This window comes from Silene latifolia, chromosome Y, assembly GCF_048544455.1.
Source record: "Silene latifolia isolate original U9 population chromosome Y, ASM4854445v1, whole genome shotgun sequence".
Classification (NCBI taxonomy): Eukaryota; Viridiplantae; Streptophyta; class Magnoliopsida; order Caryophyllales; family Caryophyllaceae; genus Silene; species Silene latifolia.
In genome coordinates this window covers 262,835,764-262,860,303 of record NC_133538.1, presented here as the reverse complement: position 1 = coordinate 262,860,303, position 24,540 = coordinate 262,835,764, and the positions used below count along the sequence as shown (strand labels likewise).

General features: G+C 38.8%; 1 non-coding gene across 1 annotated transcript; it reads left to right on the top strand.

Annotated features, from left to right (window-relative positions):
• The first annotated feature begins 12,072 nt into the window (after nt 1-12,072).
• On the top strand, nt 12,073-12,179 carry LOC141636071 (small nucleolar RNA R71). The gene has a single exon (XR_012540709.1). It is a non-coding gene; the product is annotated as a small nucleolar RNA R71 (small nucleolar RNA).
• The last annotated feature ends 12,361 nt before the right edge of the window (nt 12,180-24,540 follow it).

Sequence of the window (24,540 nt, the reverse complement as noted above, 5' to 3'; positions counted from 1 at the left end):
TTGAGAAAGCTTCTAAAACCCAAAATTACTCTTCATCTTCAACCACATATGAGCCACCTAAAATAATTATGTGAAAGGACGATATTAACGAATTATCTTTATATAAAATATGAGACGGAAATTAATTTAATTATATTTTAAATAAACCAAACTAGCGTCAAAACAATTTATAGACACGGCTCAAAAGTTATTATGACAACCTCAAACTCGGCCTAACCACCAACTACACATGGCCTCAAACTAGTGACTTAGCTAGGCCACGGCCAGGCCACAGCTAGGCCACTGGGAGTCCGACACGACCACCACCCGACTACCTATAGCCACCCTTCACCCTCCTTCATAACCTGACCCAAAAATCAGTCCAAAACAGAACCCAAAAGATGCCTAAGTTCGACCCTAACTTCAGTCCTCAAATGCAAAGTGAAAACCCACGATGACAGCTCTCGTCCCTGCCCAAAACAGTACCAATCGTCCCCTTAAGACTCAATTCTCGCGCCTAAAAACAGTCCTAGCTGAGCCAACTAAGTCAGCATTTAAAACGGTTTTAGAGCGGAAATCCACAAGTATAAAGCAACTCAAAAACAGACCCTAAAGACTACAAAAATCGCCCCAACACAGAGTCCAAATTAGTCCAAAACAATCCCTACATGTCAGTATACACCGTCTCAACTATAAAACACACCAATTATCACCCAAAACAATCCATACATGTCAAAGATACACCGTCTTAAATATACCACTTACTAGCTAGCATCCCAAATGATCCCTAGAGGTCAGTATACACCGTCTCAATCATCTCCACATATCAGTATACACCGTCTCAACTATACAACTGACTAATTAACATCCATAAGGATCCCTATATATAATTATACACCGTCTCAATTATAAAACAGACTAACCAAAGATTCGAAATAAACATATTTTTACAAGTAAAATCGAGTAATCCGTTATCGTTACCTTTTTAATCTTCTACCAGACCGTCTATTTTAGTACATACAACCGTCTTATAATAAATAAAGCTGAAAATATAAATGGGTTTGTAAAAATACATGACGAAAATGAATTTTACTTACAACGGATTGACGAGAACGACGAAAGGAGCGCTATGGAACAAAAATAGTTGAAAACGGATGACAAACGGAGCATCAGTATCAATTTTGAAGTTCAAAATTAAAACGAAGGAAAAGAAGAACAAAGAAGGGAGGAAGAAGACGTGAAGGGATGAAGAAATGAGGCAAGAAACCGCCGCTATTTTATTATACGTACGTTTCTTCGTTGTTAAGAAACTTCGATAGTTATTAAAACCGTTTCGAGTTAAATTTAACCGGTTTTAGTAAAAGTTTCAGTAATAAAACGGAATCAATAATAAATAAATTTAATGAGTGAAAATAAAATAAACTCAGCTAGTTAACGTAAATAATACAATATCAGCTTGAATCGGAATTATTAGCGATTTTTTTTTTTTTACAAAACTAACGGATATTAATAAAAATTGCTAATTTAGTGAAATAAGCTCAAAATAGTTAATTGGACGGTTTTGTTCCCAAAATCCAACTCGGGTTCACTTAAAACAACTTTCATAAGGACTTGTAAAGAAACGGAAATTATTAAATAAATAAACTCGAACTAACTTCAATAAACTCGAACTAACTTTAAATAAACTTATTAATGATTATTAAAATTAATGTATCGAATTATGATGAAATTAATTAATTAGCTAAGCATATATATATATAAATCGTTAAATGATGTAAATAAATTCAAAATAGCAATTAAAAGAATTTTATCCAACTTAATAAAATACGGGGTGTTACACATGACCTCTCGCTAAAACAATTAATTGAGACATAGCCTTACCAAATAGTAGAAACCATAAAAACCTATTTCGCGAGGGAGTGCACTCGGCCCTACCGGGGTACAAACCTTGTTACGTAGGGGAAGTGGGTGATGAATGTTTATCCACCGAGTTCATGTTAATGAGGGTTTCATCGGCCATACCGTGCCCAAGTTGATGTGGATTTGGATCATGGACACATTTATTCGAAATTTGGATTGAGCTCAACGGAAGTATTCGTGACCGTAGTTGCATGTGTTCCGGGCTATAGATAATTATTAAAGTAATTTTATCGACCAAGAGTTCTAAAAGTAGAATCGATTAAAACGTTAATCCACCGGGTTATATTGATAAGGGTTTCATCGGCCATACCGTGCCTAAGTCAATATGAATTTGGGTCTTGGAATCATTTATCTAGTTGGGTAGAGGTCACTAGAAAAATGCATAAAACTTGTTTAAATTATAAATTTTTACGAGTATTATTATTAAAACGACATTTGTTTTACTCCTTCTATTTTGTTTTGTAGACCACTTCTTTTTCTCATAACAAATGGCAACACCAACCCCTAACGCCACGCCTCTCGCTAATTCATCATGGCTCCGATCCTTCATGGATCGATGTAAACTTGAAAAGAATGGGTCAAATTTCTCCGATTGGGATGCCCAACTCAAATTAGCCGCCCAAGGTGACGACAAGCTTCGTTACCTTATCGAGGCCTCTCCACCCGAACCTACTAATAGGTCGACCGCCGCCACTAGGGAAGAATATAAGGCTTACCAAAAGGAGTCCGCAGCAATGAAAAATGTCTTGATATTTGCGATGGAGGCGGATCTCCAAAGGAGAGCCTTTAAAATGGGCAACGTTAATGATATTTACTCCAAGCTTGTGACAATGTTTTCACAAACTCCGCGGATCGTCCAATATGAGGCGGCCGCGGCATTCTTTGATCTCGACTTCAAAGAGGGCCAAAAGGTTAGCCCTCATGTGCTCAAACTTATGGAGCTTGTCGAGACCTTGAAGATTCAAAAGGTTGAAATCCCCAAAGAACTCATTGTAGATAGGATTCTACACTCCTTGTCTAAAGTCAAAGCATATGTTCAATTCCGGGTGAATTTTAACATGCAAGACAAGGATGTGTCTCTTAAAGAATTGCACAAGTTACTTGTGCAAGCCGAAAGAGACATGGGGTTAAATGTGAACTCTCCAAAGGATGTGCTTAACATAAGCACTAAGAGTAAGGGGAAGTTCAAGAAGAATTGGAGGAAGGGTAAGAAGCAAGCTCCCACTTTCACCAAACCTAAAGCTAATGATGCTAGCACATCGAAAATCAAGAAGGGTCCTCTTGATAAATGCCATTATTGTAATGGTATGGAACATTGGAAAATAAATTGTTCCAAATACCTTGGTGATATTAAGGCTGGAAAGATTACTCCAGTAGGTAAATGACTATCCTTTCTTTTATGTTTCTAATTCAACTATGGTATTGTGATACAAAGTTGTGATAATTTATCTCCCTTTTTATTGTAAATAGGGCCTCCACCAAGCAAAGACAAAGGAAAAGAAAAGCAAGCTTAAGAAACCATCAAGGAGCTAGGAATAACATTCATGGAGCTTCGCTTTTTATTGTCTTATTTTAAATTATGTTTTGGATTTTTATAACCTTAAGTTTCCGTGTTCGACATGAAAATGTATTTTGGATAATTGGTTGTATTTTGGATAATGGTGACTTGGTTTGCAACACAAGTCACCCGTTTTATCATTTTATCCTTTTGTTCTAAAATTCATGTTTAAATGCTTGTTCTTAGAAACATATAACTTAAAGTGATCTAATAGACAAATATAATGACGGGATTCATTATATGTCCACATGCTTAAGGCTTGTGTATGATCCTTTACAAAGTGATTTTGAGTCTATGAACTCTCTTAAAGGAATGTCAATCACCAAGTACACTTGCGAAATCTAAAACTATTAGTCGATCTATGAGATATTTCTCCTTATACTTCAACATCATTATTTGTGTCTCATATGCTATCTTTGAATCTATAGTGTATTTATTCTAAAGATAGAGTGGGAGAAAAATGAGGACACAACACACGATAAATTTGTGTACTTGTATAAATGAGATCTACGCAAGAGAGAATGATTTGAATGAAGGTATATCTATTCACATAGTGTACCCAAATAGATGAGATCTATGGTCTCAAGTAAGTTCTATATGACTTAAGAGACCAAGTAATGTAGTCATAAGAGTATGTTCTCAAGATTACTACACGAGGAGACTAAAAGAAAGCTTTGGAAGAAAAAATGACTAATGTAAAGTCTTAACAAGAGTTTTGACTAGTTTATGAAAATTTGTGACCAATAGTTTCAACCTTGAGATTTACTTAAGAGCCTAAATGAATCAAAGTAACATACTAGTTATGAACGAATTGCAAGGATTGATATACCGATATCCTCTATAGCTAAGTTTTTAACCTCGCAAATGTCATTACTTAACCGCATTATGAAAATGAATTGGTTAAACCTTCTTCTAAATGGGATATTTTGAAGGACGTGTATTAGATATTACTTATATTTAATAAATGACATTGCCACACATCATTATGACATGAATGTGTTAGAGATTTAAAATCTCTTTCCATAAGGTTAAGATGAGACCTCTTCGAAATAGGAATTTTGAAAGGATATGATGGGAACATATATGGCTTCATCTTAATAACTTTGCAAAAGCAACATACATTCCAATTTTGAAATGTTTTCTATTAAGTAATCAATTTCGAAACATGTGGAATTAAGTGGGAGCATTAGAAATTATCATGTGAAAACATGGAATTTAGTGGGAGCTATCATCCTTTGAATGTTTACAACTCATTACTCATTAGGAATGACGAGCTAATATCTTCTTTCACAGAGAAGAATTTGAGTTTTCAATTCTGGATGAATCCAATTACGTCAAGGAATATTGGATTAGTATTAAGATATACACATCGTATCAACATACACATAGGTTATTCATGTAGATGAAAATGGAATTGCCATTAGCAGTCATGGTCGTTCATTGAACCTATGAACGGTTGATCTCATGATTATTAGTAACTAATGTTTCCGCCATTAGAATAATCATGCACATGTCCAATAGTGAATCATATGCATGAGAGCATGATGATTCATTGGCAAGCCATACAAGAAACATCATGAATTCTCGAGGAGAATCCGATGAGCGATTTCAGTGTTTAACAGAATACTCTATTATGTGTCAAGAGGTTGCACATATTATAGAAAATCCGAGCACATATAAGGATTTATGAGAATCCTAAGCCTTTAAAGCTAAAAGGAGAAATAAGAAGTTTGGAAAGATACTTAGTTGAATAAGAAGTTACTCAAAACTAATCTTTCTTAATATGCTAGGACTTGTGAGAAGTGCTAGGTCAATCATCTTGGCAAATTGTTGCAAGACTCTACAAAACATGTACCTAGTGCATTGTGTGTGGATGGAGTACTTGATCAGTACAAGTTATATCATTCACCACAAATTAGTTCGTTATGTGATAATCGATAAGGAAGTTCTTTCAAGATAAAGAACTGAAACCAAGGTCGGGAACCTTGATGTGTACTTGGTAAGGTTCATGCTATGAGTGATAACATGAATATAAAGGATAATACGATTAAGAAGTTTGAACACATGGACACATGACATGTTAAACTTCTATTGCAATCAACAAGTGTTTACATACTTACGATATGCATCACAAGGTTGTAATATGGTATTGACTACCCGAGTGTGATGTCGACATTTGTCGTTTGAGTTATTATTAACTCACCTTATACATTGTTATATCCAAACGGGTTGTAGAGACAATTGAACCCCGTTAAAGTGAACATAGATTAACATTGTATTTGCCCATAGTCACTTGTATGAGGTGACGTCTCGAAGTGACTAGAGTGTGATGCAATTGATGGCAAGTTCAAGTGCCATAGAGTCCTGTGAGATGACTAGTCGATCACATAGGCAGACTGTTAGGAACCTTTTTGTCGGGCCTAATGACCGCTTATAGAGTTCTGGCAAATTTATATAGCCCGGTCGTGGCGAGAGCTGCTATAGTATTCAAATGAGTCGATTCTTTTGACTAAATACTATTCGCCTAATGATACCCGTCGTGAGGTGTCAACAATAAATTTATAATCTCCAACTACAACTATAGCTAGCGGCAGTCAGGTCGAACCACAGAGAGGCAGACGTAATTTCTAGTTGTTTAAATTCGGTCTAAGGTAACAATAAGATGGGGGTTTGATTGGGTTTGGTCTATAGCTAATAACAATAAAAGAAATGTAAACTAATGAAATATATAAAATCAAGTATAAAAAGAGGTACTAGGATGGTCGGTTCGTTATAGTTTCGGCGGCAGCATACTAAATAGGTCTAAGTCAAACACATGAGGCGGGAAAAAAAGAGGTCCTCTCGGTCCACTCTTAACAAATAGCATCTTTCGATCTCGCTATAGGTCCCTAATATCACTAATACTAAATTTCGTCATGAAAAGTGATTTACGGTCTAAACTTTACCTATCTTTCGATCTCAGCATAGTTTAGTCATTTTAATTGGTGATCTAACAACTGTCCCTATATCTCGATCTAATGGGTCAGTCATATCCTAAGCATTCAACTAATCGTGTGCACTCGATTCGTCGAATAAAGAATTAAAATAATTAAAACGAAAATAAAACCTCACGTGGTCAGTCGATCGGCCAGGTATAGTGGTCGATCGACTGACACGCGATTCAGGCCGTGTTCATTATATTGCCGCCTACACTACAATTCCCCTACATCCTAGCACGAATAATTTAGCTACTCATACTAAGAATGGTAACAACAATAATATTGATGAAATAAACAGAAGAATTCATAATTAAAACTATGGAACAAAAGGCTAGCATAAAACGATAATTATGGTTTCGGGAACTAACTAACAATTCTATATCTATGAATGCAATAAAGATGAACTGAAATAAGAAGAATACCAAGATCGCAGAAGAATTGTAACGGAAATGATTGAAATCACAAACGAAAATCCAATGCGAAATAGTTTCCCGAACCCTAATTATTAAAGCTAATGAAAACTGAATGTAAAACTGATGAAAACTGGATGAATAATCTGATGTTCTAGGTTACGTTATATAGAAAGTATACGTAACATAATTCCTAAACCTAATAACTCATGGGCTTGATAAATCTCGATCTTTAAATTCTCGTCTGGAATAGCGACTTGGTCGATCGACTAAGAGTGGCGGTCGATCGATCAATGGCGATGTCTGAGCTTCGAACCCGCTGGTCGATCGATCAAGGTAGTGGTCGATCGATCGCTTTAGTCGCTACTTGACTTTCATAATCTCGTGGATTTGTCTTTTGGGCCTTGGATTGCGCACCAAGCTCGTTCCTTAAGCGAATAATTCACGTCAAATGCAATGCAGGATACTCGGGGACGGATTTAGCTCGATTTCCGCTGGGTTCTTCACATTTCTGCAATAATGTACAAAAATTCGGAAGTAAACGGGAATAGGGAGAAATGTAGCATAAACTACATGAATGAGCTCTGAAATGCGTGTAAAATGGGATGTAAAACATCATATAAAAGACACGCATCAAACTTCCCCAAACCAAACCCTTGCTTGTCCCCAAGCAAGAACTAGACTCGATCCTAAAACCTAATGGAACGAGTTCAATCTCAGAGCGAAATGCAACATGTAAAGCCTAAACCAATTTAATGCAATAACTAACAATCAATTAGCAATGCGAATCATGCAAACGAGTTACGTAGTTGTTAAAAACCGCTGAACCGTCAACTGTAGAGACTTATCAAATCGGACTCTCACGGGTCGCTCAAATCTCTCATAAGCACAGGTGAATATAAGAGGATAGAAAGAATTCATTTTCTAGAGACTCTCACCTAACTACGACCTATGAGAACATGCTTGCAGTATAATATGAAAGTAATCTCTATGACCGTTCATATGCATTCCAACCGACAAATGACCATGACACATGCCGAGGTATATATGGGATATGTGAGGTATGGGTAAGAATAGCCAAAACATGTATGGAAAAGTGGAGGTACAGGTGATCAAGCTAGTACCCAAACGGAAACACATGGCAACATCCTTCTTCTTGCTCAAAATCAATTGATACGGTGCGATGCTATAGCAAGCACAAATCTCACAATCTCCAGGTATAAAAGTAATCAACTAACTCCCCATAAGATATGAATAATACATGGGAGCAAAAATCGCCATAAGATAAAGCTTGAATTATACGAAATTGATTCTTTCTTTTTTCTCGAACCTCAGTCGATCGACCTATGATGTCAGTCGATCGACCGCTTCAACAGTACAGAACCTCTTTTTCTCTTTTTGAATCATTTTTCACTTCTTTTTTCTTTCTTTCCTTTCTTTTCATTCTCCCAATAACATCTCAAATAAGAGCAAATGCTACCAAAAACTAAGTAACAATCCCAAGAACACGGACTAATAGCTTGACAAAGGACAGGCTAAATGTAGGATGTAGTAATGGGACAAAAAGGCTATTTTTGGCAGTATGGAGCTTATGGGCAAAACGAAAAAAGGGAAACCTCTACCACATGTGTCAACTAACCACAAACCGAATGCATATAGGTATTAAGCAGATTAAGTTCATATTTATGCACATTTATGTAACATGTCTCATAAGGAGTAACTACTCACATCCTAGATAAACTGGTCATAAATGTCACCAGTTATAGGCTCTAAATCTCAGAAATATGATGTAGTTTGCCAATTTTCTAAGTCAAGTCTCAATTTCAAAGAAGAAATTTAACGAAAACTCGTAGATATGCACTTATATGATTCTACTAATAACATGTTAATCAAGCAAGGCTTAAGCATAAAAAAATGCAAATGCAATATCATCCTTGAAATACTACCGTTCCGACTCGACCTATATGCTAAAATAAACATGCATTTTATTGAAATTTTTGAAAATTTTCAATTTTTTGGATTTTGTATTTTTTTTGTGTACAAATATAAAATGAAATAAACAATGCAAAACAGAATGTAAACGTGAATGCAAGCAAATGATATGCGACGCAAAACCCTTCCCCAAACCAAATCGCACAATGTCCCCATTGTGCAAAATCATGTAATGAAGAAAAGAGAAATGGGAATTTGCGAGAAAATTTAAACAAATAAAACATGAAGTAAAGACTTAGAAACTCACAAGACTTTTAAGCGCAGCAAAGGAAACCTCCCCAAACCAGCGTGAGCTAGGAGGTTTCAAAGAGCAAAGTGCTACTCATAAGTACCTGAAAAGACAAACAAAATACCACGCATAAAATCGAGAAAGCAGTGATGAAGCGGTATTATGTGCAACATTGAGAAAAATAGAAGAAATAAATAGTGACGGAAGATAAAGTGGAGTAGAAAACTCCCTTAGTTCCGCAAATCGACCAAACATAGCAGGAGAGAGGTCGTAACAGGTACAGCAGTGCAGGTCGGTCGATCGACCACAACACTCAGTCGATCGACAGAGGTGAAAGGAACAGTAGCTCCTCGAAACTGCAGACCAGTCGATCGACCACTCAGGCCAGTCGATCGACTGAAAATACTGCTGTAACTTCTTATTTCTTCGTGTTTGCTCAATTATTTGAGCTAATGAGGTCTAAAAACCTGCAAGTGCACAATAATACGCGCCCAAAATTGCGCAAAACCCAAAATAAAGTCTAAAGCGTATAAAATCCTAAGCAAGCAAAATAAAATGCGAAGTTTCGCGCACATAAAAGCAATAAAAAGTGTCTAACAAAAGCAAATAAAAAGTTTGGAAAACATGTGATCAACCAGTAGTTGATCAAGAACGGCCACGGAATGGCCCACTTCGTCGGCTTCTGGCTACTAGAGGTAGCCTCGATGGTGCTTATCTTATCAGCTGCACCCTTCTTAGCTTCCACGTCCGTATGGCTCAACGAATCAACACTTTCATCATCTCCCCAGTCAATGATCTCTTCTTGCTCATCAAAGTCCAAGTCGGACTCCGTTACTTTGATTGGCTCGTCATCAACTTCATCATCAGAGGCATAGCTAAGGCAACCAAGACCTCCTCGTGAAATGATTGGCTTCTTCGCAGCTAGGGTGACTTGCAGCTCTTCCTTCCCAAACCAGCTCCTGCAGTATCAGAAATAGACAAATCTTCCTCCAATTTGCTCCCAATCTGGGGCAGAGGGGTTACAACAGGAATAGAGATAGGCATATCAGGAAGCACAAGGTACGATTTCTTGTCAAAAACCGTATTACAAGTCACAGCCCACATGGGGTCCTTCTTCTTAGCAGGTTGGGCAAAAACAATAGAATGCTTCCCTACTTTAAAAGTCAAGGTACCGGAACCAACATCTATGACTGCACCAGCAGTGTGCAGAAATGGCCTACCCAAAATAATGGGAATATGGGCATCCTCAGGCATGTCAAGTACGACGAAGTCAACAGGGAAGAAGAACTTCCCTATTTGCACGAGGATGTCCTCTAAGACTCCTATCGGCTGGACCGCAGATCGGTCAGCCATTTGTACTGTCATGTCTGTCACTGCGAACCTATCAATTTGAGCTTCCTAGCAAGACTCAGGGGCATTACACTTATACTAGCTCCTAAATCACATAATGCCTTCTAAATAGAGAAGGTACCTATATTGCAAGGAACAGAAAAGCTACCCGGGTCCTCTAGCTTATGGGGTGCAGTGTGAGACAAATAAGAGCATGACTCTTTGGTTAATGCGACAGTATGCACATTTTCAAGTGACTTTTTCTTAGACAAGAGTTGTTTCATGAATTTAGTATTGGCAGGCACTTGATTAACTAACTCAAGGAAAGGCACTTGTACATTCAAGCTACGAATAACTTTTTCAAATTTGTTGAAAGATACCTGTTCCTTTGTCGACACTAGCCTTTCCGGATATGGGGCTGTAAGAAGTAGCTTAGCCCTCTCCTCTAAATCGCGCATGCCGGTATCCGTGGACTTAGGCTGGAAGTCCACTACTTTCTCCTTGTTGAAGCTTGAACCCTCTTCAGACCGTCGTAAATGTGAACCATTGATCGACATCGGTCGTACTTCGTAGCCGGATCGGCCCATCAGCATTCTGGTCTTTCCACAATATTTTCGGGACTGTCGTGCCCCGAAACAAATGATCCCTCAAGTTGCCGGGCATCGGAGGACGAAAAATCTCACTATCAGCAGCGATCTCAGTCGATCGACCAGTGATGTCAGTCGACCGACTGAGATGAACAGGACCAGAAGCTCCTGTAACCCGCACTTCAGTCGATCGACCGGGTATGTCAGTCGATCGAATGATATACCTGGTAGACGCCTTTTTCTTTCCTTTGCTCTTTCCAGCTTTGTTTTGACTCGGTTTTGCCTCATCTTTTGCTGCATCATTCTCGACCATAGCAGGCCCCTCCAGGGTAGACCCACTCCTTAAAATTATGGCATTTATGGTCTCTTTCTGGTCAGTTTAAGTCGGTAAGTGTCCTGGAGCTCGAGTGATACTCTTGCTAGCCAACTGAGCAATTTGGCTCTCTAGCATCTTCATCCCGGCCTCTCTAGCTTGGGACTCCTTCAGCAATAAGTTCTTCAACTCGGTGAACTTGGAATTTTGGGATTGTTGCTGCTGCTGAGGAATATACGGAGGTTTTTGATATGGTTGTTTGTGTGGAGGCACATATGTTTGCTGCTGCTGCTGTTGTGGAGGTTGAGTCGGATTCAGGACATTATGGCTACTCCACCTCAAGTTGGGGTGGACATTCGGCTCATAGTACGTGTTTGTTTGCCTATAGTGTTGAAAGGCAGCACAAGACTCAAAGGGGACAGAACAATTCTCTGAGACATGCCCCTCAGCTCCACATCTTCTACAGACGAAAGGACCGTCTGAAACAGCGTTAACATGGTACATCCCTCCTTTAGATGCTCCTCCCAACTCATATTTGTCAAACCTTGTAGAGAGAGCTTCTAGTGCAGCAACAGAGGAAGATTCAGCAGCTCTCCTCTAGTTTCCTCTCGAATTCCCATATTCAGCCTTATGAGTGGCCAAATCATCAATGATCTTCCACCCCTTAGTCTCTCCCATGTTCTCAAAGAAATCGGCCATTGGCTACAAAGATCCAAAATAGCCCTCTGATCGTCATACAGCCCATTATAGAACTGATTGCAAAGACTCCATTTTTCGAACCCATGGTGCGGTATGGTTCGCACCAATTTCTTGAAACGGACCCATGCTTCATGAAAGTTCTCATCAGGCCCTTGTTTAAAGCTCGTGATCTAAGCTCTAATGGCATTCGTCTTCGAGGCAGAGAAGTACTTTTTGTAGAATGCAAGGGCTAAGGAATTCCAGTCGGTGATCCCATGGGCAGCTCGGTCCAGATCTCTATACCACTCCCTTGCAGCATCTCGAAGGGAGAAAATGAACATGGTCTCCTTGATCTAGTCTTGGGTCACACCGGCCGGTGGGGGTATAGAGCAGCAATAATCAATAAAAATCTCCATATGCTTGGCTGCATCTTCATTTGCAGCTCCCCCGAACTGGTTTTTCTCTCAACCAGATTAATATAGGAAGGCTTTGGCTCGAATTTTCTCGCCTCCCCAGGTAGTTCGAATCCTTTGTAGAGATTCGCAGCTGTCGGCTCTGAGTGACTAGCAATGGTTGCTTTTTCAGCCATGACTGGAATTTCTGGAGAAGTGACTGTCTCAGCTGAAGAAGTAGAGGCAGGAGATGTAGGTGGATCTCCTTCGAACAGAGCGTTCTCATTGAAATTTGATTAAATGAGATACGGTCTGAGTAACCGAATTGTATCATTACTCAGATGAAATTATTGTTTAAGGAAACATTTAAATTTGAATGAATTATTATAAATACAAATTGTTGTGATTTATAATTGGTAAAATATTTTTAGTACAAGTAATTATGAATTACTAAGTCGATTTTTGTATATGACGTATTTTTATTAATACGTTTATTTTTAATATGTTAAAAATACATAACAAATTTATGTAACATATGACATGTGACATAAGACAAATTGACATTTTGACAAAGATAATATGGAGTCCATATTATCTATATGTACCGAAATTAAGGGAGGATTAAGGATAATATTGTGTTTATAATGTGAGTGGTAAACACAATGATTACATACTAAACTAGCCATGCAACCCAAATGCTCATTGTGAAGAACAACTCAAGCATGCATTGGCTCCCTCTAATCCCCCCTTCCACCCGGTTTTATGAGATGAAAACCCACTTTGGTTTTTCATCTTATTTTTACCTAATATACACTAAAATGTAGTTAGTGTATCATTCATTCTTCATTTACCTAAATTTAGAATTTTAGAAAGATAAAAACCTTCCTCTTCCTTCTCTCTAAAACCGGTTTTGAGGAGACCAAAATAAAATATTTTTGGGTCAATTTTCTTACAAAAATTAATATTGTCTAGTATACATAATATTAATTTTATTAAGAGTGTGCTTTGGGTATTAATCCTTGGGAGAGATCCTACACTTGGGTCTTTGTTCATCTAAAAGGAAAGCACAAGAACAAGAGAGAAGGTGATCTCTCTTGTGCCCATTTAAACCGAATTTCCAATGTAAGGATGAATGCTTCTTCTTTATTTTGTTTATAAGTTTGCATGCATAAGATCATTTATTAATTTTATGACAAAGTAAAATAGAACATATATGAATATGTTAGGTATATAGATCTACTTTTCCTTCTAAAGGGAAGAAGAAAGTTCGTGCATACGTGGACGTCAATTACTCTCCCTCTACCAGTTCAAACTCAAGCTCATGGAGATCAAAGAGGATGGTCCGAGATGCTGAGGGGACCTTCTCCACTCATAAGCCATCATTTGGGCTACTGAAATGTTTTCGGATTTAAGCGGGGAAAACCCCGTTGTAACAAATTGTAAAACTTTAAATTTCTGTCGAACTTCTTTATTGCATTTCTAGAACTGCAAGACTTTAGACTACTTAGCCTAGCTAGAGAAGACTATAAACTGCGTATTGTGTGATTTGGTATTTTCGGAATGTATTTTTGCATGTTTTTATGCAGGTTTGGGGAATTTATATTGCATTGGAATGAGTTACAAGAGAAAAGAACTCGATCGAGTACTTTTTGTACTCGATCTAGAGGAATGACCAAGATAACAGCTCGATCGAGTAGTTTCAGTTACTCGATTGAAATGGCAAAAATGAAGAATACTCGATCGAGAGGAATTTCATTCGATCGAGCAGAATGGAAGCCAAAGTTCTCGATCGAGTAATTTAAAATCACTCGATCGAGTGAAATTTCTAATTACACGCAGGAAGTTACCTCTTTAACTTCTATTTTTCCATTCTAATTCTATTCTTCATTTTATTCTTCCCTATTTGCGATAAACACCTACGATTTTCCCCATTTCCTCTCTTAATCTTGCCCCAGTATCAAATCCAACACCCACATTATTTACATTGCTAATAAATCGACCAAAGCCCTCTACTTTCCCCTTCAAATTTGTTCTTCTTTGCGGTTAGTTGAGGGAATTAGGGTTTGCGGGTTTCGATTAAAATTCCGCCTATTTGCATCATTTTCGTGTCGATTTTATTGCTTCTTTTGTGTGATCATTCATCAAGTAAGTATTTCCTTTGCTCTCTTGTCGATTATTTGTTAATTTCGTATTGTTAGAGCATTTGGGGTTTAGGGTTTGTCATTCAATTCGAAAAACCCGACTAAAATTGGGGGGTTTCGTGGTTTATTTGTTTAATTAATTGTTATTCCCCCTTGCTTACTTGATTAGGATGGAAAGTAGTTCATTGTCTTCGACTAGTTTGACATTTGTTCCATCCTTGACTGTGACGGTCGTTCCGACGGTTAGTACCACTGTTGCTTCCCCTATTTTAGCTGTTGTTGTCACTGGTACTACCACTCCTGATGTTGCTAGTTCCGCCTCTGTCGCGGCTAGCTCTGTTTCCGCCCCTGTGTCTGCCTCCGTCTCAGCTAGCACTGCTGCTAGCTCTACCTCTGCTGCTTCTACTAGTGCAGCCACTGCTAGTACTTCTGGTATGGTGACCACCCCTACTGCGTGGTCACCAGCTATCACAGCTGCTTACCGGGCGGCCTTAGTACCTCGTTCCGTCAGAGGACGGGCTTCTTCTTCAGGTACTAGAGGCCGGGGTCGCGGACGAGCCACGCCTGCTGTTGGCCCCATCACTATCGGTGTTGACGACTCACTTGACCCGTACCCTGACTACCCGGAGGTAATTTTCGTTAATGCTTTACATCGTCAACGTTTCTTTGCCTTAGAGAGCTGTGATTTTCTGTCTACTAATTTTTTGTGTGGTACGTCACTTGATAAGTTAGGTATTTACGAGCCCGTACTTGAGAATTAGAGAGGGGCGGGGATTACGGGATTGATTACCATGAGTGCCTTGACCTTCAAGGAGCTGACCCTCGAGTTTTTTAGCTCATTTACCTTCTCTTCTGGCGCCTACGCCATTGACCCGACCTGTGCTTCTGTTTCTTTCCGTTTATTTAACCAGACTTTTTCTTGGACCTTAGAGGATTTTGGTACTAGGTTAGGTCTTTCTTTTATGGGTGACAGTGCCTCTCCTAGGAAGGTCATCCGCTAGTTATGGAGGACCTTGGCACAGACTAGTTACGAGGAGCGCAAGCTCGCGCATGTCCACCTTCCCCCGGCCCGCTACTTCTTGCGTCTCATTGGTGGGACCATCTTTGGCCGTAAAGAACCTAACAATGTGAATAACATTGAGCTGTCTATTCTCAATGGGTACCTGAACATTGACAGTGAGGGACCCTTTATGCTTAACATTGCTTACTTGACTGCTCATGACTTTCACACGGTGGGGCAGAAGACTACGGGCACCATTGTTTGCGGTGGCATAGCCACTTTTCTTGCCCGTTCTATCTTCCCCGCCTTTCCTCGTGACTTCCAGCACCTAGACACTGATAGGTACCTTGACCTGGCAACTATGCTGTCCATGACTTGGCTTACTTCTGACCATCAGACATGGAATATTTGTGGTTCCTTGTCTGTACCCTTACCTTGCACCACTCTTCCACGTCTCGTTCCCCTGCCCACTGTTAAGGGCAGGATACCTCCACCACTACCCATGTACCACCTCCCACTAGCTCCACCTCCTACCATGTCCGCTTCTAAGAAGCGGAAGAGACCTGAGACCGGAGAGGGATCCACACCTTCTACGGGTGGCCAGACTTCCACGGCCATTCCTACCCCGATCCTTACTCCTACTCCTACTGCTTCGCCCGACCAGACACAATCGGTTTAACCGGCTAATTTTGTTCCTGCTCCACCTTTTGAGGCGTCCGCGGTCCTTGACCAAGGACGCCGTGACAGTTTGTTGCTTAAGCTTCTTAGCAGGCAGGCTCGTATGGAGCGGGACATAGCTCTTACTTTGTTCCCTCTATACGAGTATCACATGATGCGCCGATGTCCCGTTCCTGAGGGTTGGCCACACCCGTCTTTCTACCGGTACCCAGCTGAGGGGTACCCACAGCCAGCCAGTGACGAGGAGGGCGGCACAGCTGAGGAGGAGGCGCGTACTCAGGCTGAGCAGGCGAGGAGGAGGGAGTAGGAGGTGGACCCAGACTTCACGGTGGAGGACGTAGAGGACGAGGCTGACGAGTAGCTACTGGTCTACTCACTTCCCTAGTTTTCAGGCTGGTTTGGGGAAGTTCGTGTTTTGTATGTACATTGTTGTTCTCTTATTTCTTGTCTCCTTTTTATTTATTGTTTTTCATGCATTTATTGGTTGTATTTTTCCGTTCTCCTGTATTTATCTGCTGGTGTATGCTAGAGGACAATGAGGGCGTTGTCCGTTTTGGGGAGGGTAATGCATCCTTTGAGTCTGCATTTGCATTTGTTTTGCATTCACGTTTCTATTTTCTGCTTGCATTGTATTTATTTATTTTAAAAAAATCACAAAATCCAAAAAACTTAGAAAATTCAAAAAAATAATAAAATATTCACGTTTCATTTTGCATATAGGTTGAGTCGGAACGGTTGATTTCTGTGATGATATTGCACTGTAACTTGTCATTTTTACTTGAGCCTTGCACTCTATTGACAGTTATTAGCTTATTCTTGCGCATATCTACGAGTTTTTGTTCAAGTTTAGCTGACTGTGTAGACTTGGCCTGATAAATTGGCAACCTACTCTATAATTTCTGAGATTTAGAGCTGTATAACTGGTGACATTCATGACCAGTTTACATAGGAATTGAGAGTAGTACTCCTTGCATAACATGTTTATCATTTTTGCACATTTATGAAATTCGATTTCTTGTCAATTACATACATTCGGGTTTGTGGTCGGTGTCACATGCAGGGGGGGTGCTTGCAAATTTCCCTTTCTTTCATTTTTCACCCATTTAGCTCCATTTAAGCCAAATTTTGCGTTTTTGACTCATCAGCTACACCCATAACTAAGCTTGCCCAGTCAAGCTAGTTTAGTGTGTCTTTTGTGGTATGTTGGATCCATTGCGAGTTTGGCTCGTTTTTGTTGTTTGGAGTAGGTAGAGAAATGAGGAAGGATGAGTTTATGAAAAAAAAACATGAAAAAGAAAAATGAAGGAAACTTGTGATGAAAAAAAGAAAAGAGAAAAAATGACGAAAAAATATGTGAAATCACACGGGTAAAAAGAGAAAAAAAAAGAAGAAAAAAAAGAAAGAAAAAAAAATGGAAAAAATTTGTTGTTTGAAAGTATGAGACCGTATTAAAAAAGGGAAATTTGTGACGGTCTACTCCTCTGTTCTTATTCATATATTTTTGTGGAGATAGTGTATTTGGTTAGTGAGTTTTGTGCCATGAAGGGCACTTGAGCTTTGTTTTGTAGTCAGTTGAGATTCGGACGGTCTTATATGGTCTTGTTTAGGAGCTAGCTTGACGCTTACCTTCATATTCCCATAATTTGTTTTTGCCCTTTCTTACCTAAACCTCACTTTCCTATACTATTTGTAAGCCCTCGGCTGTGACGGACATTGATGGTTGGAGTGTATGCATAGTACTTGAATCGTCTCTCATTTTTGTTGCATGCATGTTATGTAGGTCGCAGTTTACGTGAGTGACTGTTTCTCTTTTTCTCTTATACGTATATAATTCACCCTTTGCTTCATGAGAGAAGAGTGACCACCTGAGAGTCCGATTTTGTTGGTCTTGCAAGGTCAATAGGTCAGCTTTATTTACAGACATCTTATAGCTCGTTTGCGTATTGACTGCTGTAGCTATGACTATTGATTTTTATTTGCATTAAACTGGTTCAAGTAGACAAGTTATAGCTAGCTCTGAGTTTTCATTTCCTTTCCATTAGTTTGCACTTAGTTTACTCGAGGACGAGTAAAGGTTCGGTTTGGGGAGATTTGATACGTGCATTTTATATTGCCTTTTTAGCCTTATATTGCACGTATTTCTATGCATTTGTGTACTGTTATGTATTGCAAAATGCCCCGAATACCCAGATCTGACAAATGTCGTTTTGTAGGATATCCAAGGGAAACACGTGGCTATTACTTCTACAATAAACACGAGAACAAAGTGTTTGTGGCTCGTGATGCTGTCTTCCTAGAAAAGGAGTTTATTTCTAGGAGGCAGAGTGGGAGAAAATTTGAAATTGAAGAAGTTCGAGAGCCACAAACCGAGAATGAGGCAGAGGAGAACATGGAGGATAGCATTCCCTCTTCCTCTGAAACGGTAATTGTTCCTAGAAAGTCAAGTAGGATTTCTAATCCACCTGATCGCTACCTTGGTAACATCGAAGAGGATGATGTTTTGTTACTTTTTGAAAGTGATGAACCCACTACCTACAAATCGGCCATGTCTAGTCCCGACTCCTCGCTTTAGCTAGAAGCCATGCGATCCTAAATGGATTCCATGTATGAGAACCAAGTATAGGACTTGGTGGATTTACCTGAGGGAGTGCGACCCCTTCAGTGTAAATAGATATATAAAATTAAGCTCGGCGTGGATAAACATGTAGATGTTTACAAAGCTAGATTGGTGGCAAAAGGTTTCACCCAAGTTCATGGTTTAGACTATGACGAAACCTTCGCTCCAGTCGCTATGCTTCGGTCCATTAGGATAATCTTAGTGGTTGTCGCATTTCATGATTATGATATTTGGCAAATGGATGTCAAAACCGCCTTCTTGAATGGGATTCTAGAAGAATAGGTGTACATGATACAACCTGAAGGTTTTGTGGATATATCTAACCCTAAGAAGGTGTGTAAGCTCAAGAAGTCTATTTATGGTCTTAAGCAAGCATCTAGGAGTTGGAATCATCGCTTTGATCATGTTATTAAACAATACGGTTTCACTAGAAGTGTGGAAGTACCGTGTTTATACATGAAGTTTAGTGGGAGTAAGGTTGCATTCCTTGTCCTATATGTGGATGACATATTGCTCATTGGGAATGATGTCCCATCACTCACTTTCGTTAAGAAGTGGCTAGGGAAACACTTCCAAATGAAGACTTAGGAGAGGCACAACGAATCTTAGGTATCCGGATCTATAGGGATAGGTCCAAGAGGATACTAGCATTGAGTCAAGAAGCTTATATTGACAAAGTTCTTGACCGGTTCAATATGAAAGACTCCAAGAGAGGATTTCTACCTATGGGCCAAGGGATTACTTTGAGCAAGTCACGCCTCTCCCTCACCCCTAAGGAAATTGAACACATGAAGACCGTCCCTTATGCTTCCGCTGTTGGGTCTATCATGTATGCTATGATTTGCACTCGTCCCGACGTTGTGTATTCCTTGAGCATGACAGGTCGTTATCAAGCCAAGCCTGGTGAGAGTCACTGGATAGCCGTAAAGAACATTCTTAAGTACTTGAGATGGACTAAGGATTCGTTCTTAGTGTTTGGAGGAGAAACTGAGTTGCGTGTAAGAGGTTACACGGACGCAAGTTTCTAAACCGATCGGGATGACATGAAATCCCAATCCGGCTATGTGTTTATGCTAAATGGAGGAGCTGTTTGCTAGAAGAGCTTCAAGCAAAGCGTTACTGCGGATTCTACAACAGAGGCTGAGTACCTTGCAGCGTCTTAGGCTGCGAAGGAAGCTATTTGGATTAGGCAATTCATGGAGGGACTAGGAGTAGTTCATTCCACCAAAGATCCTATCACTCTATTTTGTGATAACAGTGGAGCTATTTTTAAAGCCAAAGAGCCTAAGTCTAGTAACAAATCTTGACACATTAAAAGGAAAAACCATGTAATTAGAGATTATGTGGAAAGGAAGGAAATTGACATTTGTAAGGTTGAGACAAATGATAATATTGCTGATCCTTTAACCAAGCCTTTATCAAAGGCTAAGCATGATGGTCATGTCGTCGCTATGGGACTGAGACGAGTACCAGATTTTCTTTAGATTATGGATATGTAATAATTGGATAGTGTATCTCATATTATATATATGATAATCACATTCATTGTTTTCGCATTCATTCTTTTATGAATCTTTTATTTAGTGTGACTAAATTTTAATACCTTGTTTATCTAAATAAGTTGTGGAGACAATGTTGAACAATATTCAAGTGAATAAGATGAACATTGTATTTTGTCACTACTCACTTAATGAGGTGACGTCTCGGAGTGTCTAGATTGTAAGTCGATTGATGGTTGTTCAACACTATAAGGTCATATGTGATGACTGGTCGATTACATAGGCAGAGTGTGTGCCACTTTGCCGGACAGTGACCATTTAGAGAGTCCCTAAGTTCTATTATAGACGCCTGGTCGTGGCGGGGATCTCTAAGATGTTCTAATGAGTCGATTCTTTTGACTGGAGACTATTATCTGAGCAAGTGCAGTTTCCGAGTGACTTTGGTTTTTGTCCTAGGTCGTGCCATGAAAGGAGGCCAAAAGGGCATTTACTAGGTCATGGTGAGCTGTATTGTGCAATAGGGTAGATAGGGCATACAGGAATTGTCCACCCACGTTGGATAACTATATCTCAAGGCCACTCGAGGAGTTAATGACTACAAATGCGTGGCCACGCTCGGAAGTAATCTGTGAGAGATTTTTCCGGTCAGGTAGTCAGACTCCCGATCGAGAAAACCACTCGTGATATGTTCGTATGCAAGTGCGACCTGAAAGACACCTTGCATTGAGTGGGAGATTATAATGGACAAGAGAATTGGTAGCGCACACCTTGTGTCGGACAAGTGGGAGATTGTTGGAGTTAGTGTCCTCCACAATAGTGCATTAACATAATAAATCTCATTAATTGAATATCATCTGATATTTTATTATTTGATCCTCGTCAGTTGATTAACGTAAATCGATAACGGTTGGCTGACTAGAGTTTGACGTTATTGTAGTGAGACGGCGGTGATCAACTGACCCCTTTCGGTCACACCTATAGGAACGAACCCCAATAGACAACTAATTGATTGTATGAGATACAATTTATTTAGTCCCTTTATTTGTAGACTAAAAGGTTAGTCAATTATTTTAAGAGAGAATTCGAGTTGCGAACTCGAGGAACGACAGTTATTATTTAATTATGTGATAATTGAATAATAAATTTTGGGAGACGGATTTTAATTAATTAATTGTTAATTCACTAAAATTATACTAATTGATTAATGTGATTAATATTAGTACGTAAATAATATGTGTAGTGGTATTCGTATATTTACGGAGTGATTTGGACGAATTAATTATGGATGTATTTAAACATGAAACGATGTTTAAAATAAAATTACACATATTTGTACGACAAATATAAGAACCAACATGGACCCATAAATGGGCAAGTGGACCGTGTAATATTGAGTAGTGGATGATTAGGAACATAATCATTTCACCTTACTTTTTATACTACCATAAGTTATCTTATATAAGATTTTGCATGTGATGTAAGATAAAAAATATAAGATAAATTTTACACTCTTCCTCACCTAACAATCCACCCACCCGGTTTTCCCTTCGCATATAGACCAAAATTATTGTTCTTTTTATCACTTACTTCTTCACTTTGCATGTGAATCATTTTGGTCTTCCTCTCTCTAAAATAATACACATCTCTACTAAAATTGTTAGTATTCATATTTTTATTACTAAGACTTGTTAGTAATATCACAAATAATATCAAGGGTTCAATATTAACATGTTCTAGTTCAATACTTGTTATTATTATTGGGTAAGTTCTTGGGTGCAACAAGAAGGAGATCCTCTCTTTGAAGATTAGTAAGGAGGATCATCCATTTGGAATAAGCTCAAGAACGAGCTAGTAAGGTGAACTAGTTTGTGCCCTTTTACCACAAAATCAATGTAAGGAAATTGTTTTTCCTTATACTTTCATTTTTATGCTTTCATATTAGCATGCATGTTACATAGATCACCTAAATGACAAATTATGAGATAATTTAATTTTTATTAGAGAGTCTAATATGGATATATGATCTTTCAGGAAGTGGGTGATAAATGTCTATCCACCGAATTCATGTTGATAAGAGATGAATCGGCTACACCGGGCCCAAGTTAATGTAAATTTGGATCATGGACACATTTATTCCGAATTTGGGTTGAACTAAACAAAAGTATCTCGACCATAGCCGGATGTGTTTTGGGCTAAAGATAAATATTAATGTAATTTTATCGACCAAGAGTTCTAAAAGTAGAATTGAATAAAGAGTTAATCCACCGAGTTATATTGATAAGGGATGAATTGGCTACACCGTGCCCAAGTTAATATGAATTTGGGTCTTGGAATCATTTATCAAGTTGGGTAGAGGTCACTAGATAAATGCAATAAAACTTGTTTAAATTAAAATTTACGAGTATTATTATTATTTTGAAAACGACAAGTGTTTTATTCCTTCTATTTTGTTTTGTAGACTACTTTTATTTCACATAACAAATGGCCGCACCAAACACCAACGCCTCCACTCTCACTAATGTTTCATGGTTCCGATCCTTCATGGATCGTTGTAAACTTGAAAAGAATGGGTCAAATTTCTCCGATTGGGATGCCCAACTCAAATTAGCCGCTCAAGGTGACGACAAGCTTCGTTACCTCATTGAGGCCTCTCCACCCGAACCTAATGCTAGGTCGAGTGCCGCCACTAGGGAAGCATATGAGGCTTACCACAAAGAGTCCGCCGCTATGAAAAATGTGTTGATTTTTGCTATGGAGGCGGATCTCCAAAGCAGAGCCTTTAAAATGGGTACCGCTTATGAAATCTATTCCAAACTTATGACAATGTTCTCACAAGCACCGAGGATCGTCCAATATGAGGCGGCCTCGGCATTCTTTGATCTTGATTTCAAGGAGGGCCAAAAGGTTAGCCCTCACGTGCTCAAATTGTTGGAGCTAGTCGAGACATTGAAAATTCAAAAGGTTGAAATCCCCAAGGAGCTCATTGTTGATAGGATTCTTCACTCCTTATCCAAAGTCAAAGAATATGTACAATTCCGGGTGAATTTCAATATGCAAGACAAGGACGTGTCTCTTGAAGAGTTGCACAAGTTACTTGTGCAAGCCGAAAGAGACATGGGGCTAAATGTTAACCCACCTAAGGACGTGCTTAATATAAGCACTAAGAGCAAGGGGAAATTCAAGAAGAATGGGAAAAAGGGTAAGAGGCAAGCTCCCATGTCCACTAAGGCTAAGGCTTTTGAAGCTAGCACTTCCAAAACCAAGAAGGGTTCTCTTGATAAATGCCATTATTGTAATGGTGTTGGACATTAGAAGAGGAATTGTTCCATGTATCTTGGTGACATCAAAGCTGGAAAGATCACTCCAATAGGTAAATGACTATCCTTTCTTTTATGTTTCTAATTCAACTATGGTATTTTGGTACAAAGTTGTGATAATGTATCTCCTTTTTATTGTAAATAGGGCCTCCTCCAAGCAAAGATAAGGGAAAAGAGAAGCAAGCTTAAGAACTCATGAAGGAGCTAGGAGTAGCTACCAATGAAGCTTGGCTTTATTATTGTCTTTATTTTAATGTTATGAAATTTAAAACTATTTTGATTTCCGTGTTCGACATGGAAATGGTTGATCCTTTTAAACAATGGTTGTATTTTGGATTTTGGTGGCTTGGCTTGCAACCCAAGTCACCCCTTTTATCGTATTTGTTTGTTCTATAAATTCGTCTTTATATGCTTGCACATAGAAACATATGATCATCTACTTAAAGTGATTCAATAGACAATTATAATGATAGGATTCATTATATGTCCACAAGCTTGAGGCTTGTGTATGATCAATTATAAAGTGATGTTGAGTTGATGAACTCTCCTAAAGGAATGTCAATTACCAAGTACACTCATCAAATCTAAAATCTATTAGTTAATCTATGAGATAATCCTCCTTCTACTTCAAAATCATTATTTATGTCTCACAAGCTATCTTTAAATATATAGTGTATTTATTCTAAAGATAGAGTGGGAGAAAAATGAAGACACAAAGAATACAAAGAATAATTTGTATGCTTGAGTAAATGAGATCTACGAAAGGAAGAATGATTTGTATACCAAATTAGATAGTATACATGAATAGATGAGATCTATGGTCTCGAATAGATGAGATCTACATGACAAAAGAGACCAAGTGAAGTAATCAAAAGAATATGTTCTTAAAGATAACTACACGAGGAGACCAAAAGAAAGTTTTT